This window comes from Electrophorus electricus, chromosome 13 (genome assembly GCF_041902795.1).
Source record: "Electrophorus electricus isolate QZ-2024a chromosome 13, ASM4190279v1, whole genome shotgun sequence".
Lineage (NCBI taxonomy): Eukaryota > Metazoa > Chordata > Actinopteri > Gymnotiformes > Gymnotidae > Electrophorus > Electrophorus electricus.
In genome coordinates this window covers 27,536,256-27,553,638 of record NC_137509.1, presented here as the reverse complement: position 1 = coordinate 27,553,638, position 17,383 = coordinate 27,536,256, and the positions used below count along the sequence as shown (strand labels likewise).

The 17,383-nt window shown below is 36.3% G+C and overlaps 11 pseudogenes; all 11 read right to left on the bottom strand.

The window, feature by feature from the left end:
• Positions 1-1,087: 1,087 nt before the first annotated feature.
• On the bottom strand, positions 1,088-1,206 carry LOC145645133 (5S ribosomal RNA; annotated as a pseudogene).
• A 788-nt stretch (positions 1,207-1,994) lies between these two features.
• Positions 1,995-2,113, bottom strand: LOC145645132 (5S ribosomal RNA; annotated as a pseudogene).
• Positions 2,114-3,830: 1,717 nt separating this feature from the next.
• On the bottom strand, positions 3,831-3,949 carry LOC145645979 (5S ribosomal RNA; annotated as a pseudogene).
• Positions 3,950-4,520: 571 nt separating this feature from the next.
• LOC145645993 (5S ribosomal RNA) lies at positions 4,521-4,639 on the bottom strand (annotated as a pseudogene).
• A 790-nt stretch (positions 4,640-5,429) lies between these two features.
• Positions 5,430-5,548, bottom strand: LOC145645445 (5S ribosomal RNA; annotated as a pseudogene).
• A 1,386-nt stretch (positions 5,549-6,934) lies between these two features.
• On the bottom strand, positions 6,935-7,053 carry LOC145645829 (5S ribosomal RNA; annotated as a pseudogene).
• Positions 7,054-8,427: 1,374 nt separating this feature from the next.
• LOC145645827 (5S ribosomal RNA) lies at positions 8,428-8,546 on the bottom strand (annotated as a pseudogene).
• A 1,593-nt stretch (positions 8,547-10,139) lies between these two features.
• Positions 10,140-10,258, bottom strand: LOC145645826 (5S ribosomal RNA; annotated as a pseudogene).
• A 3,382-nt stretch (positions 10,259-13,640) lies between these two features.
• Positions 13,641-13,759, bottom strand: LOC145645825 (5S ribosomal RNA; annotated as a pseudogene).
• A 1,376-nt stretch (positions 13,760-15,135) lies between these two features.
• LOC145645838 (5S ribosomal RNA) lies at positions 15,136-15,254 on the bottom strand (annotated as a pseudogene).
• Positions 15,255-16,156: 902 nt separating this feature from the next.
• LOC145644884 (5S ribosomal RNA) lies at positions 16,157-16,275 on the bottom strand (annotated as a pseudogene).
• Positions 16,276-17,383: the final 1,108 nt, after the last annotated feature.

Here is a 17,383-nt window from a genome sequence, read left to right as displayed (position 1 = left end):
CTATTTAATCTGTGCACTTCAGATAGAAGCATGTCAGTTGCAGAGTAAATTAAAGTGATGCAACAAATACCTACAGCATCTGCTATTCCCAGGTGCTAACAGATAGTTTTTTTTATTAATCACTGCACTTCACATTTGAGCATTTCAGCTTGAAAGTAAATTAAAGTGATGCAAGAAAAGCCTACAGCAGCTGCTACTCCTAGGTAGGGTCCCACCTCAGTACTATCCAGGTCCAAATTTACTTAGCTTCAAAGGTCAGATGAGATTGGGCGTTCTCAACCTGGTGTGGCCGTAAGCCTTAAACACTTACTCTAATTGCGTATTCATAGCAAATATGATCAAAGACCAATCTGACAATTTTTTTTATTTAATCACTGCACTTGACATTCTAGAATGTTAGCTTGAAAGTAAATTAAAATGATGCAATAAAAGCTTACAACATCTGGGATTCAGAGGCACTAACAGACAGATTTGTTATTAATCACTGCACATCACATTCACGCATGTCAGTTGGAGAGTAAATTAAAGTGATGCAATAAAAACTTACAGCATCTGCTATTCCCAGGTGCTAACAGATAGTTTGATTTAATGATTCACTGCTCTTCAAATTTGAGCATGATAGCTTGAACATAAATTAAAGGGATGCAATAAAATCTTACAGCACCTGCTATTCCCTGGTGCAAAAATATTTCTATTTAATCTGTGCACTTCACATAGAAGCATGTCAGTTGCAGAGCAAATTAAAGTGATGCAACAAATACCTACAGCATCTGCTATTCCCAGGTGCTAACAGATAGTCTGATTTAATGATTCACTGCACTTCAAATTTGAGCATGATAGCTTGAACATAAATTAAAGGGATGCAATAAAATCTTACAGCACCTGCTCTTCCCTGGTGCAAAAAGATTTCTATTTAATCACTGCACTTCACATTTGAGCATGTCAGCTTGAAAGTAAATTAAAGTGATGCAAGAAAAGCCTACAGCAGCTGCTATTCCCAGGTGCTAACAGATAGTTTTTTCTATTAATCAGTGCACTTCACATTTGAGCATGTCAGCTTGAATGTAAATTAAAGTGATGCAAGAAAAGCCTACAGCAGCTGGTATTCCTAGGTAGGGTCCCACCTCAGTACTATCCAAGTCCAAATTTGCTTAGCTTCAAAGGTCAGATGAGATTGGGCGTTCTCAAACTAGTGTGGCCGTAAGCCTTAAACACTTACTCAAATTGCCTATTCATAGTAAATATGATCAAAGACCAATATGACAATTTTTTTTATTAATCACTGCACTTGACATTCTAGAATGTTAGCTTGAAAGTAACTTAAAATGATGCAATAAAAGCTTAAAACATCTGGTATTCAGAGGCACTAACAGACAGATTTTTTATTAATCACTGCACTTCACATTCACGAATGTCAGTTGGAGAGTAATTTAAAGTGATGCAATAAAAACTTACAGCATCTGCTATTCCCAGGTGCTAACAGATAGTTTGATTTAATGATTCACTGCTCTTCAAATTTGAGCATGATAGCTTGAACATAAATTAAAGGGATGCAATAAAATCTTACAGCACCTGCTATTCCCTGGTGCAAAAAGATTTCTATTTAATCTGTGCACTTCACATAGAAGCATGTCAGTTGCAGAGCAAATTAAAGTGATGCAACAAATACCTACAGCATCTGCTATTCCCAGGTGCTAACAGATAGTTTGATTTAATGATTCACTGCACTTCAAATTTGAGCATGATAGCTTGAACATAAATTAAAGGGATGCATTAAAATCTTACAGCACCTGCTCTTCCCTGGTGCAAAAGATTTCTATTTAATCACTGCACTTCACATTTGAGCATGTCAGCTTGAAAGTAAATTAAAGTGATGCAAGAAAAGCCTACAGGAGCTGCTATTCCCAGGTGCTAACAGATAGTTTTTTCTATTAATCAATGCACTTCATATTTGAGCATGTCAGCTTGAATGTAAATTAAAGTGATGCAAGAAAAGCCTACAGCAGCTGGTATTCCTAGGTAGGGTCCCACCTCAGTACTATCCAAGTCCAAATTTGCTTAGCTTCAAAGGTCAGATGAGATTGGGCGTTCTCAAACTAGTGTGGCCGTAAGCCTTAAACACTTACTCAAATTGCCTATTCATAGTAAATATGATCAAAGACCAATATGACAATTTTTTTTATTAATCACTGCACTTGATATTCTAGAATGTTAGCATGAAAGGAAAATAAAATGATGCAATAAAAGCTTAAAACATCTGGTATTCAGAGGCACTAACAGACAGATTTTTTATTAATCACTGCACTTCACATTCACGAATGTCAGTTGGAGAGTAATTTAAAGTAATGCAATAAAAACTTACAGCATCTGCTATTCCCAGGTGCTAACAGATAGTTTGATTTAATGATTCACTGCACTTCAAATTTGAGCCTGATAGCCTGAACATAAATTAAAGGGATGCAATAAAATCTTTCAGCACCTGCTATTCCCTGGTGCAAAAAGATTTCTATTTAATCTGTGCACTTCAGATAGAAGCATGTCAGTTGCAGAGTAAATTAAAGTGATGCAACAAATACCTACAGCATCTGCTATTCCCAGGTGCTAACAGATAGTTTTTTTTTATTAATCACTGCACTTCACATTTGAGCATTTCAGCTTGAAAGTAAATTAAAGTGATGCAAGAAAAGCCTACAGCAGCTGCTACTCCTAGGTAGGGTCCCACCTCAGTACTATCCAGGTCCAAATTTACTTAGCTTCAAAGGTCAGATGAGATTGGGCGTTCTCAACCTGGTGTGGCCGTAAGCCTTAAACACTTACTCTAATTGAGTATTCATAGCAAATATGATCAAAGACCAATCTGACAATTTTTTTTATTTAATCACTGCACTTGAAATTCTAGAATGTTAGCTTGAAAGTAAATTAAAATGATGCAATAAAAGCTTACAACATCTGGGATTCAGAGGCACTAACAGACAGATTTTTTATTAATCACTGAACTTCACATTCACGCATGTCAGTTGGAGAGTAAATTAAAGTGATGCAATAAAAACTTACAGCATCTGATATTCCCAGGTGCTAACAGATAGTTTGATTTAATGATTCACTGCACTTCAAATTTGAGCATGATAGCTTGAACATAAATTAAAGGGATGCAATAAAATCTTACAGCACCTGCTATTCCCTGGTGCAAAAAGATTTCTATTTAATCCGTACACTTCACATAGAAGCATGTCAGTTGCAGAGTAAATTAAAATGATGCAACAAATACCTACAGCATCTGCTATTCCCAGGTGCTAAAAGATAGTTTGATTTAATGATTCACTGCACTACAAATTTGAGCATGATAGCCTGAACATAAATTAAAGTGATGCAACAAATACCTACAGCATCTACTATTCCCAGTTGCTAACAGATAGTTTGATTTAATGATTCACTGCACTTTAAATTTGAGCATGATAGCTTGAACATAAATTAAAGGGATGCAATAAAATCTTACAGCACCTGCTCTTCCCTGGTGCAAAAAGATTTCTATTTAATCACTGCACTTCACATTTGAGCATGTCAGCTTGAAAGTAAATTAAAGTGATGCAAGAAAAGCCTACAGCAGCTGCTATTCCCAGGTGCTAACAGATAGTTTTTTCTATTAATCAGTGCACTTCACATTTGAGCATGTCAGCTTGAAAGTAAATTAAAGTGATGCAAGAAAAGCCTACAGCAGCTGCTATTCCCAGGTGCTAGTCCCAGGTGCTAACAGATAGTTTTTTCTATTAATCAGTGTACTTCACATTTGAGCATGTCAGCTTGAATGTAAATTAAAGTGATGCAAGAAAAGCCTACAGCAGCTGGTATTCCTAGGTAGGGTCCCACCTCAGTACTATCCAAGTCCAAATTTGCTTAGCTTCAAAGGGCAGATGAGATTGGGCGTTCTCAAACTAGTGTGGCCGTAAGCCTTAAACACTTACTCAAATTGCCTATTCATAGTAAATATGATCAAAGACCAATATGACAATTTTTTTTATTAATCACTGCACTTGATATTCTAGAATGTTAGCATGAAAGGAAAATAAAATGATGCAATAAAAGCTTAAAACATCTGGTATTCAGAGGCACTAACAGACAGATTTTTTATTAATCACTGCACTTCACATTCACGAATGTCAGTTGGAGAGTAATTTAAAGTGATGCAATAAAAACTTACAGCATCTGCTATTCCCAGGTGCTAACAGATAGTTTGATTTAATGATTCACTGCACTTCAAATTTGAGCCTGATAGCCTGAACATAAATTAAAGGGATGCAATAAAATCTTACAGCACCTGCTATTCCCTGGTGCAAAAAGATTTCTATTTAATCTGTGCACTTCAGATAGAAGCATGTCAGTTGCAGAGTAAATTAAAGTGATGCAACAAATACCTACAGCATCTGCTATTCCCAGGTGCTAACAGATAGTTGTTTTTATTAATCACTGCACTTCACATTTGAGCATTTCAGCTTGAAAGTAAATTAAAGTGATGCAAGAAAAGCCTACAGCAGCTGGTATTCCTAGGTAGGGTCCCACCTCAGTACTATCCAGGTCCAAATTTACTTAGCTTCAAAGGTCAGATGAGATTGGGCGTTCTCAACCTGGTGTGGCCGTAAGCCTTAAACACTTACTCTAATTGCGTATTCATAGCAAATATGATCAAAGACCAATCTGACAATTTTTTTAATTTAATCACTGCACTTGACATTCTAGAATGTTAGCTTGACAGTAAATTAAAATGATGCAATAAAAGCTTACAACATCTGGTATTCAGAGGCACTAACAGACAGATTTGTTATTAATCACTGAACTTCACATTCACGCATTTCAGTTGGAGAGTAAATTAAAGTGACGCAATAAAAACTTACAGCATCTGCTATTCCCAGGTGCTAACAGATAGTTTGATTTAATGATTCACTGCTCTTCAAATTTGAGCATGATAGCTTGAACATAAATTAAAGGGATGCAATAAAATCTTACAGCACCTGCTATTCCCTGGTGCAAAAAGATTTCTATTTAATCTGTGCACTTCACATAGAAGCATGTCAGTTGCAGAGCAAATTAAAGTGATGCAACAAATACCTACAGCATCTGCTATTCCCAGTTGCTAACAGATAGTTTGATTTAATGATTCACTGCACTTCAAATTTGAGCATGATAGCTTGAACATAAATTAAAGGGATGCATTAAAATCTTACAGCACCTGCTCTTCCCTGGTGCAAAAAGATTTCTATTTAATCACTGCACTTCACATTTGAGCATGTCAGCTTGAAAGTAAATTAAAGTGATGCAAGAAAAGCCTACAGCAGCTGCTATTCCCAGGTGCTAACAGATAGTTTTTTCTATTAATCAGTGCACTTCACATTTGAGCATGTCAGCTTGAATGTAAATTAAAGTGATGCAAGAAAAGCCTACAGCAGCTGGTATTCCTAGGTAGGCTCCCACCTCAGTACTATCCAAGTCCAAATTTGCTTATCTTCAAAGGTCAGATGAGACTGGGCGTTCTCAAACTAGTGTGGCCGTAAGCCTTAAACACTCACTCAAATTGCCTATTCATAGTAAATATGATCAAAGACCAATATGACAATTTTTTTTATTAATCACTGCACTTGACATTCTAGAATGTTAGCTTGAAAGTAACTTAAAATGATGCAATAAAAGCTTAAAACATCTGGTATTCAGAGGCACTAACAGACAGATTTTTTATTAATCACTGCACTTCACATTCACGAATGTCAGTTGGAGAGTAATTTAAAGTGATGCAATAAAAACTTACAGCATCTGCTATTCCCAGGTGCTAACAGATAGTTTGATTTAATGATTCACTGCACTTCAAATTTGAGCCTAATAGCCTGAACATAAATTAAAGGGATGCAATAAAATCTTACAGCACCTGCTATTCCCTGGTGCAAAAAGATTTCTATTTAATCTGTGCACTTCAGATAGAAGCATGTCAGTTGCAGAGTAAATTAAATGATGCAACAAATACCTACAGCATCTGCTATTCCCAGGTGCTAACAGATAGTTTTTTTTATTAATCACTGCACTTCACATTTGAGCATTTCAGCTTGAAAGTAAATTAAAGTGATGCAAGAAAAACCTACAGCAGCTGCTACTCCTAGGTAGGGTCCCACCTCAGTACTATCCAGGTCCAAATTTACTTAGCTTCAAAGGTCAGATGAGATTGGGCGTTCTCAACCTGGTGTGGCCGTAAGCCTTAATCACTTACTCTAATTGCGTATTCATAGCAAATATGATCAAAGACCAATCTGACAATTTTTTTTATTTAATCACTGCACTTGACATTCTAGAATGTTAGCTTGAAAGTAAATTAAAATGATGCAATAAAAGCTTACAACATCTGGGATTCAGAGGCACTAACAGACAGATTTGTTATTAATCACTGCACTTCACATTCACGCATGTCATTTGGAGAGTAAATTAAAGTGATGCAATAAAAACTTACAGCATCTGCTATTCCCAGGTGCTAACAGATAGTTTGATTTAATGATTCACTGCTCTTCAAATTTGAGCATGATAGCTTGAACATAAATTAAAGTGATGCAACAAATACCTACAGCATCTGCTATTCCCAGTTGCTAACAGATAGTTTGATTTAATGATTCACTGCACTTCAAATTTGAGCATGATAGCTTGAACATAAATTAAAGGGATGCAATAAAATCTTACAGCACCTGCTCTTCCCTGGTGCAAAAAGATTTCTATTTAATCACTGCACTTCACATTTGAGCATGTCAGCTTGAAAGTAAATTAAAGTGATGCAAGAAAAGCCTACAGCAGCTGCTATTCCCAGGTGCTAGTCCCAGGTGCTAACAGATAGTTTTTTCTATTAATCAGTGTACTTCACATTTGAGCATGTCAGCTTGAATGTAAATTAAAGTGATGCAAGAAAAGCCTACAGCAGCTGGTATTCCTAGGTAGGGTCCCACATCAGTACTATCCAAGTCCAAATTTGCTTAGCTTCAAAGGTCAGATGAGATTGGGCGTTCTCAAACTAGTGTGGCCGTAAGCCTTAAACACTTACTCAAATTGCCTATTCATAGTAAATATGATCAAAGACCAATATGACAATTTTTTTTATTAATCACTGCACTTGACATTCTAGAATGTTAGCTTGAAAGTAACTTAAAATGATGCAATAAAAGCTTAAAACATCTGGTATTCAGAGGCACTAACAGACAGATTTTTTATTAATCACTGCACTTCACATTCACGAATGTCAGGTGGAGAGTAATTTAAAGTGATGCAATAAAAACTTACAGCATCTGCTATTCCCAGGTGCTAACAGATAGTTTGATTTAATGATTCACTGCACTTCAAATTTGAGCCTGATAGCCTGAACATAAATTAAAGGGATGCAATAAAATCTTACAGCACCTGCTATTCCCTGGTGCAAAAAGATTTCTATTTAATCTGTGCACTTCAGATAGAAGCATGTCAGTTGCAGAGTAAATTAAAGTGATGCAACAAATACCTACAGCATCTGCTATTCCCAGGTGCTAACAGATAGTTTTTTTTATTAATCACTGCACTTCACATTTGAGCATTTCAGCTTGAAAGTAAATTAAAGTGATGCAAGAAAAGCCTACAGCAGCTGCTACTCCTAGGTAGGGTCCCACCTCAGTACTATCCAGGTCCAAATTTACTTAGCTTCAAAGGTCAGATGAGATTGGGCGTTCTCAACCTGGTGTGGCCGTAAGCCTTAATCACTTACTCTAATTGCGTATTCATAGCAAATATGATCAAAGACCAATCTGACAATTTTTTTTATTTAATCACTGCACTTGACATTCTAGAATGTTAGCTTGAAAGTAAATTAAAATGATGCAATAAAAGCTTACAACATCTGGGATTCAGAGGCACTAACAGACAGATTTGTTATTAATCACTGCACTTCACATTCACGCATGTCATTTGGAGAGTAAATTAAAGTGATGCAATAAAAACTTACAGCATCTGCTATTCCCAGGTGCTAACAGATAGTTTGATTTAATGATTCACTGCTCTTCAAATTTGAGCATGATAGCTTGAACATAAATTAAAGTGATGCAACAAATACCTACAGCATCTGCTATTCCCAGTTGCTAACAGATAGTTTGATTTAATGATTCACTGCACTTCAAATTTGAGCATGATAGCTTGAACATAAATTAAAGGGATGCAATAAAATCTTACAGCACCTGCTCTTCCCTGGTGCAAAAAGATTTCTATTTAATCACTGCACTTCACATTTGAGCATGTCAGCTTGAAAGTAAATTAAAGTGATGCAAGAAAAGCCTACAGCAGCTGCTATTCCCAGGTGCTAACAGATAGTTTTTTCTATTAATCAGTGCACTTCACATTTGAGCATGTCAGCTTGAATGTAAATTAAAGTGATGCAAGAAAAGCCTACAGCAGCTGGTATTCCTAGGTAGGGTCCCACATCAGTACTATCCAAGTCCAAATTTGCTTAGCTTCAAAGGTCAGATGAGATTGGGCGTTCTCAAACTAGTGTGGCCGTAAGCCTTAAACACTTACTCAAATTGCCTATTCATAGTAAATATGATCAAAGACCAATATGACAATTTTTTTTATTAATCACTGCACTTGACATTCTAGAATGTTAGCTTGAAAGTAACTTAAAATGATGCAATAAAAGCTTAAAACATCTGGTATTCAGAGGCACTAACAGACAGATTTTTTATTAATCACTGCACTTCACATTCACGAATGTCAGTTGGAGAGTAATTTAAAGTGATGCAATAAAAACTTACAGCATCTGCTATTCCCAGGTGCTAACAGATAGTTTGATTTAATGATTCACTGCACTTCAAATTTGAGCCTGATAGCCTGAACATAAATTAAAGGGATGCAATAAAATCTTACAGCACCTGCTATTCCCTGGTGCAAAAAGATTTCTATTTAATCTGTGCACTTCAGATAGAAGCATGTCAGTTGCAGAGTAAATTAAAGTGATGCAACAAATACCTACAGCATCTGCTATTCCCAGGTGCTAACAGATAGTTTTTTTTTATTAATCACTGCACTTCACATTTGAGCATTTCAGCTTGAAAGTAAATTAAAGTGATGCAAGAAAAGCCTACAGCAGCTGCTACTCCTAGGTAGGGTCCCACCTCAGTACTATCCAGGTCCAAATTTACTTAGCTTCAAAGGTCAGATGAGATTGGGCGTTCTCAACCTGGTGTGGCCGTAAGCCTTAAGCATTTACTCTAATTGCGTATGCATAGCAAATATGATCAAAGACCAATCTGACAATTTTTTTTATTTAATCACTGCACTTGACATTCTAGAATGTTAGCTTGAAAGTAAATTAAAATGATGCAATAAAAGCTTACAACATCTGGGATTCAGAGGCACTAACAGACAGATTTGTTATTAATCACTGCACTTCACATTCACGCATGTCATTTGGAGAGTAAATTAAAGTGATGCAATAAAAACTTACAGCATCTGCTATTCCCAGGTGCTAACAGATAGTTTGATTTAATGATTCACTGCTCTTCAAATTTGAGCATGATAGCTTGAACATAAATTAAAGGGATGCAATAAAATCTTACAGCACCTGCTATTCCCTGGTGCAAAAAGATTTCTATTTAATCTGTGCACTTCACATAGAAGCATGTCAGTTGCAGAGCAAATTAAAGTGATGCAACAAATACCTACAGCATCTGCTATTCCCAGGTGCTAACAGATAGTTTGATTTAATGATTCACTGCACTTCAAATTTGAGCATGATAGCTTGAACATAAATTAAAGTGATGCAACAAATACCTACAGCATCTGCTATTCCCAGTTGCTAACAGATAGTTTGATTTAATGATTCACTGCACTTCAAATTTGAGCATGATAGCTTGAACATAAATTAAAGGGATGCAATAAAATCTTACAGCACCTGCTCTTCCCTGGTGCAAAAAGATTTCTATTTAATCACTGCACTTCACATTTGAGCATGTCAGCTTGAAAGTAAATTAAAGTGATGCAAGAAAAGCCTACAGCAGCTGCTATTCCCAGGTGCTAACAGATAGTTTTTTCTATTAATCAGTGCACTTCACATTTGAGCATGTCAGCTTGAATGTAAATTAAAGTGATGCAAGAAAAGCCTACAGCAGCTGGTATTCCTAGGTAGGGTCCCACATCAGTACTATCCAAGTCCAAATTTGCTTAGCTTCAAAGGTCAGATGAGATTGGGCGTTCTCAAACTAGTGTGGCCGTAAGCCTTAAACACTTACTCAAATTGCCTATTCATAGTAAATATGATCAAAGACCAATATGACAATTTTTTTTATTAATCACTGCACTTGACATTCTAGAATGTTAGCTTGAAAGTAACTTAAAATGATGCAATAAAAGCTTAAAACATCTGGTATTCAGAGGCACTAACAGACAGATTTTTTATTAATCACTGCACTTCACATTCACGAATGTCAGTTGGAGAGTAATTTAAAGTGATGCAATAAAAACTTACAGCATCTGCTATTCCCAGGTGCTAACAGATAGTTTGATTTAATGATTCACTGCACTTCAAATTTGAGCCTGATAGCCTGAACATAAATTAAAGGGATGCAATAAAATCTTACAGCACCTGCTATTCCCTGGTGCAAAAAGATTTCTATTTAATCTGTGCACTTCAGATAGAAGCATGTCAGTTGCAGAGTAAATTAAAGTGATGCAACAAATACCTACAGCATCTGCTATTCCCAGGTGCTAACAGATAGTTTTTTTTATTAATCACTGCACTTCACATTTGAGCATTTCAGCTTGAAAGTAAATTAAAGTGATGCAAGAAAAGCCTACAGCAGCTGCTATTCCCAGGTGCTAACAGATAGTTTGATTTAATGATTCACTGCACTTCAAATTTGAGCATGATAGCTTGAACATAAATTAAAGGGATGCAATAAAATCTTACAGCACCTGTTATTCCCTGGTGCAAAAGGATTTCTATTTAATCTGTGCACTTCACATAGAAGCATGTCAGTTGCAGAGTAAATTAAAGTGATGCAACAAATACCTACAGCATACGCTATTCCCAGGTGCTAACAGATAGTTTTTAGTATTAATCACTGCACTTCACATTTGAGCATGTCAGCTTGAAAGTAAATTAAAGTGATGCAAGAAAAGCCTACAGCAGCTGCTATTCCCAGGTGCTAACAGATAGTTTTTTTTATTAATCACTGCACTTCACATTTGAGCATTTCAGCTTGAAAGTAAATTAAAGTGATGCAAGAAAAGCCTACAGCAGCTGCTACTCCTAGGTAGGGTCCCACCTCAGTACTATCCAGGTCCAAATTTACTTAGCTTCAAAGGTCAGATGAGATTGGGCGTTCTCAACCTGGTGTGGCCGTAAGCCTTAATCACTTACTCTAATTGCGTATTCATAGCAAATATGATCAAAGACCAATCTGACAATTTTTTTTATTTAATCACTGCACTTGACATTCTAGAATGTTAGCTTGAAAGTAAATTAAAATGATGCAATAAAAGCTTACAACATCTGGGATTCAGAGGCACTAACAGACAGATTTGTTATTAATCACTGCACTTCACATTCACGCATGTCAGTTGGAGAGTAAATTAAAGTGATGCAATAAAAACTTACAGCATCTGCTATTCCCAGGTGCTAACAGATAGTCTGATTTAATGATTCACTGCTCTTCAAATTTGAGCATGATAGCTTGAACATAAATTAAAGGGATGCAATAAAATCTTACAGCACCTGCTATTCCCTGGTGCAAAAAGATTTCTATTTAATCTGTGCACTTCACATAGAAGCATGTCAGTTGCAGAGCAAATTAAAGTGATGCAACAAATACCTACAGCATCTGCTATTCCCAGGTGCTAACAGATAGTTTGATTTAATGATTCACTGCACTTCAAATTTGAGCATGATAGCTTGAACATAAATTAAAGTGATGCAACAAATACCTACAGCATCTGCTATTCCCAGTTGCTAACAGATAGTTTGATTTAATGATTCACTGCACTTCAAATTTGAGCATGATAGCTTGAACATAAATTAAAGGGATGCAATAAAATCTTACAGCACCTGCTCTTCCCTGGTGCAAAAAGATTTCTATTTAATCACTGCACTTCACATTTGAGCATGTCAGCTTGAAAGTAAATTAAAGTGATGCAAGAAAATCCTACAGCAGCTGCTATTCCCAGGTGCTAACAGATAGTTTGATTTAATGATTCACTGCACTTCAAATTTGAGCATGATAGCTTGAACATAAATTAAAGGGATGCAATAAAATCTTACAGCACCTGCTATTCCCTGGTGCAAAAGGATTTCTATTTAATCTGTGCACTTCACATAGAAGCATGTCAGTTGCAGAGTAAATTAAAGTGATGCAACAAATACCTACAGCATACGCTATTCCCAGGTGCTAACAGATAGTTTTTAGTATTAATCACTGCACTTCACATTTGAGCATGTCAGCTTGAAAGTAAATTAAAGTGATGCAAGAAAAGCCTACAGCAGCTGCTATTCCCAGGTGCTAACAGATAGTTTTTTTTATTAATCACTGCACTTCACATTTGAGCATTTCAGCTTGAAAGTAAATTAAAGTGATGCAAGAAAAGCCTACAGCAGCTGCTACTCCTAGGTAGGGTCCCACCTCAGTACTATCCAGGTCCAAATTTACTTAGCTTCAAAGGTCAGATGAGATTGGGCGTTCTCAACCTGGTGTGGCCGTAAGCCTTAATCACTTACTCTAATTGCGTATTCATAGCAAATATGATCAAAGACCAATCTGACAATTTTTTTTATTTAATCACTGCACTTGACATTCTAGAATGTTAGCTTGAAAGTAAATTAAAATGATGCAATAAAAGCTTACAACATCTGGGATTCAGAGGCACTAACAGACAGATTTGTTATTAATCACTGCACTTCACATTCACGAATGTCAGTTGGAGAGTAAATTAAAGTGATGCAATAAAAACTTACAGCATCTGCTATTCCCAGGTGCTAACAGATAGTTTGATTTAATGATTCACTGCTCTTCAAATTTGAGCATGATAGCTTGAACATAAATTAAAGGGATGCAATAAAATCTTACAGCACCTGCTATTCCCTGGTGCAAAAAGATTTCTATTTAATCTGTGCACTTCACATAGAAGCATGTCAGTTGCAGAGCAAATTAAAGTGATGCAACAAATACCTACAGCATCTGCTATTCCCAGGTGCTAACAGATAGTTTGATTTAATGATTCACTGCACTTCAAATTTGAGCATGATAGCTTGAACATAAATTAAAGTGATGCAACAAATACCTACAGCATCTGCTATTCCCAGGTGCTAACAGATAGTTTGATTTAATGATTCACTGCACTTCAAATTTGAGCATGATAGCTTGAACATAAATTAAAGGGATGCAATAAAATCTTACAGCACCTGCTCTTCCCTGGTGCAAAAAGATTTCTATTTAATCACTGCACTTCACATTTGAGCATGTCAGCTTGAAAGTAAATTAAAGTGATGCAAGAAAAGCCTACAGCAGCTGCTATTCCCAGGTGCTAACAGATAGTTTTTTCTATTAATCAGTGCACTTCACATTTGAGCATGTCAGCTTGAATGTAAATTAAAGTGATGCAAGAAAAGCCTACAGCAGCTGGTATTCCTAGGTAGGGTCCCACATCAGTACTATCCAAGTCCAAATTTGCTTAGCTTCAAAGGTCAGATGAGATTGGGCGTTCTCAAACTAGTGTGGCCGTAAGCCTTAAACACTTACTCAAATTGCCTTTTCATAGTAAATATGATCAAAGACCAATATGACAATTTTTTTTATTAATCACTGCACTTGACATTCTAGAATGTTAGCTTGAAAGTAACTTAAAATGATGCAATAAAAGCTTAAAACATCTGGTATTCAGAGGCACTAACAGACAGATTTTTTATTAATCACTGCACTTCACATTCACGAATGTCAGTTGGAGAGTAATTTAAAGTGATGCAATAAAAACTTACAGCATCTGCTATTCCCAGGTGCTAACAGATAGTTTGATTTAATGATTCACTGCACTTCAAATTTGAGCCTGATAGCCTGAACATAAATTAAAGGGATGCAATAAAATCTTACAGCACCTGCTATTCCCTGGTGCAAAAAGATTTCTATTTAATCTGTGCACTTCAGATAGAAGCATGTCAGTTGCAGAGTAAATTAAAGTGATGCAACAAATACCTACAGCATCTGCTATTCCCAGGTGCTAACAGATAGTTTTTTTTATTAATCACTGCACTTCACATTTGAGCATTTCAGCTTGAAAGTAAATTAAAGTGATGCAAGAAAAGCCTACAGCAGCTGCTGCTACTCCTAGGTAGGGTCCCACCTCAGTACTATCCAGGTCCAAATTTACTTAGCTTCAAAGGTCAGATGAGATTGGGCGTTCTCAACATGGTGTGGCCGTAAGCCTTAATCACTTACTCTAATTGCGTATTCATAGCAAATATGATCAAAGACCAATCTGACAATTTTTTTTATTTAATCACTGCACTTGACATTCTAGAATGTTAGCTTGAAAGTAAATTAAAATGATGCAATAAAAGCTTACAACATCTGGGATTCAGAGGCACTAACAGACAGATTTGTTATTAATCACTGAACTTCACATTCACGCATGTCAGTTGGAGAGTAAATTAAAGTGATGCAATAAAAACTTACAGCATCTGCTATTCCCAGGTGCTAACAGATAGTTTGATTTAATGATTCACTGCTCTTCAAATTTGAGCATGATAGCTTGAACATAAATTAAAGGGATGCAATAAAATCTTACAGCACCTGCTATTCCCTGGTGCAAAAAGATTTCTATTTAATCTATGCACTTCACATAGAAGCATGTCAGTTGCAGAGTAAATTAAAGTGATGCAACAAATACCTACAGCATCTGCTATTCCCAGGTGCTAACAGATAGTTTTTTTTATTAATCACTGCACTTCACATTTGAGCATTTCAGCTTGAAAGTAAATTAAAGTGATGCAAGAAAAGCCGACAGCAGTTGCTATTCCCAGGTGCTAACAGATACTTTTTTCTATTAATCACTGCACTTCACATTTGAGCATGTCAGCTTGAAAGTAAATTAAAGTGATGCAAGAAAAGCCTACAGCAGCTGGTATTCCTAGGTAGGGTCCCACCTCAGTACTATCCAGGTCCAAATTTGCTTAGTTTCAAAGGTCAGATGAGATTGGGCGTTCTCAAACCGGTGTGGCCGTAAGCATTAAACACTTACTCTAATTGCCTATTCATAGCAAATATGATCAAAGACCAATCTGACAATTTTTTTTATTTAATCACTGCACTTGAAATTCTAGAATGTTAGCTTGAAAGTAAATTAAAATGATGCAGTAAAAGCTTACAACATCTGGGATTCAGAGGCACTAACAGACAGATTTTTTATTAATCACTGAACTTCACATTCACGCATGTCAGTTGGAGAGTAAATTAAAGTGATGCAATAAAAACTTACAGCATCTGCTATTCCCAGGTGCTAACAGATAGTTTGATTTAATGATTCACTGCACTTCAAATTTGAGCATGATAGCTTGAACATAAATTAAAGGGATGCAATAAAATCTTACAGCACCTGCTATTCCCTGGTGCAAAAAGATTTCTATTTAATCTGTACACTTCACATAGAAGCATGTCAGTTTCAGAGTAAATTAAAGTGATGCAACAAATACCTACAGCATCTGCTATTCCCAGGTGCTAACAGATAGTTTGATTTAATGATTCACTGCACTACAAATTTGAGCAAGATAGCCTGAACATAAATTAAAGTGATGCAACAAATACCTACAGCATCTACTATTCCCAGTTGCTAACAGATAGTTTGATTTAATGATTCACTGCACTTCAAATTTGAGCATGATAGCTTGAACATAAAATAAAGGGATGCAATAAAATCTTACAGCACCTGCTCTTCCCTGGTGCAAAAAGATTTCTATTTAATCACTGCACTTCACATTTGAGCATGTCAGCTTGAAAGTAAATTAAAGTGATGCAAGAAAAGCCTACAGCAGCTGCTATTCCCAGGTGCTAACAGATAGTTTTTTCTATTAATCAGTGCACTTCACATTTGAGCATGTCAGCTTGAATGTAAATTAAAGTGATGCAAGAAAAGCCTACAGCAGCTGGTATTCCTAGGTAGGGTCCCACCTCAGTACTATCCAAGTCCAAATTTGCTTAGCTTCAAAGATCAGATGAGATTGGGCGTTCTCAAACTAGTGTGGCCGTAAGCCTTAAACACTTACTCAAATTGCCTATTCATAGTAAATATGATCAAAGACCAATATGACAATTTTTTTTTATTAATCACTGCACTTGATATTCTAGAATGTTAGCATGAAAGGAAAATAAAATGATGCAATAAAAGCTTAAAACATCTGGTATTCAGAGGCACTAACAGACAGATTTTTTATTAATCACTGCACTTCACATTTGAGCATGTCAGCTTGAAAGTAAATTAAAGTGATGCAAGAAAAGCCTACAGCAGCTGCTATTCCTAGGTAGGGTCTCACCTCAATACTATCCAGGTCCAAATTTGCTTAGCTTCAAAGGTCAGATAATTGGGCGGTCTCAACCTGGTGTGGCCATAAGCCTTAAACACTTACTCAATTTGCCTATTCATAGCAAATATGATCAAAGACCAATCTGACAATTTTTTTTATTAATCACTGCACTTGAAATTCTAGAATGTTAGCTTGAAAGTAAATTAAAATGATGCAATAAAAGCTTACAAAATCTGGTATTCAGAGGCACTAACAGACAGGTTTTTTATTAATCACTGCACTTCACATTCACGCATGTCAGTTGGAGAGTAAATTAAAGTGATACAATAAAAACTTACAGCATCTGCTATTCCCAGGTGCTAACAGATAGTTTGATTTAATGATTCACTGCACTTCAAATTTGAGCCTGATAGCCTGAACATAAATTAAAGGGATGCAATAAAATCTTACAGCACCTGCTATTCCCTGGTGCAAAAAGATTTCTATTTAATCTGTGCACTTCAGATAGAAGCATGTCAGTTGCAGAGTAAATTAAAGTGATGCAACAAATACCTACAGCATCTGCTATTCCCAGGTGCTCACAGATAGTTTTTTTTTATTAATCACTGCACTTCACATTTGAGCATGTCAGCTTGAAAGTAAATTAAAGTGATGCAAGAAAAGCCTACAGCAGCTGCTATTCCTAGGTAGGGTCTCACCTCAATACTATCCAGGTCCAAATTTGCTTAGCTTCAAAGGTCAGATAATTGGGCGGTCTCAACCTGGTGTGGCCATAAGCCTTAAACACTTACTCAATTTGCCTATTCATAGCAAATATGATCAAAGACCAATCTGACA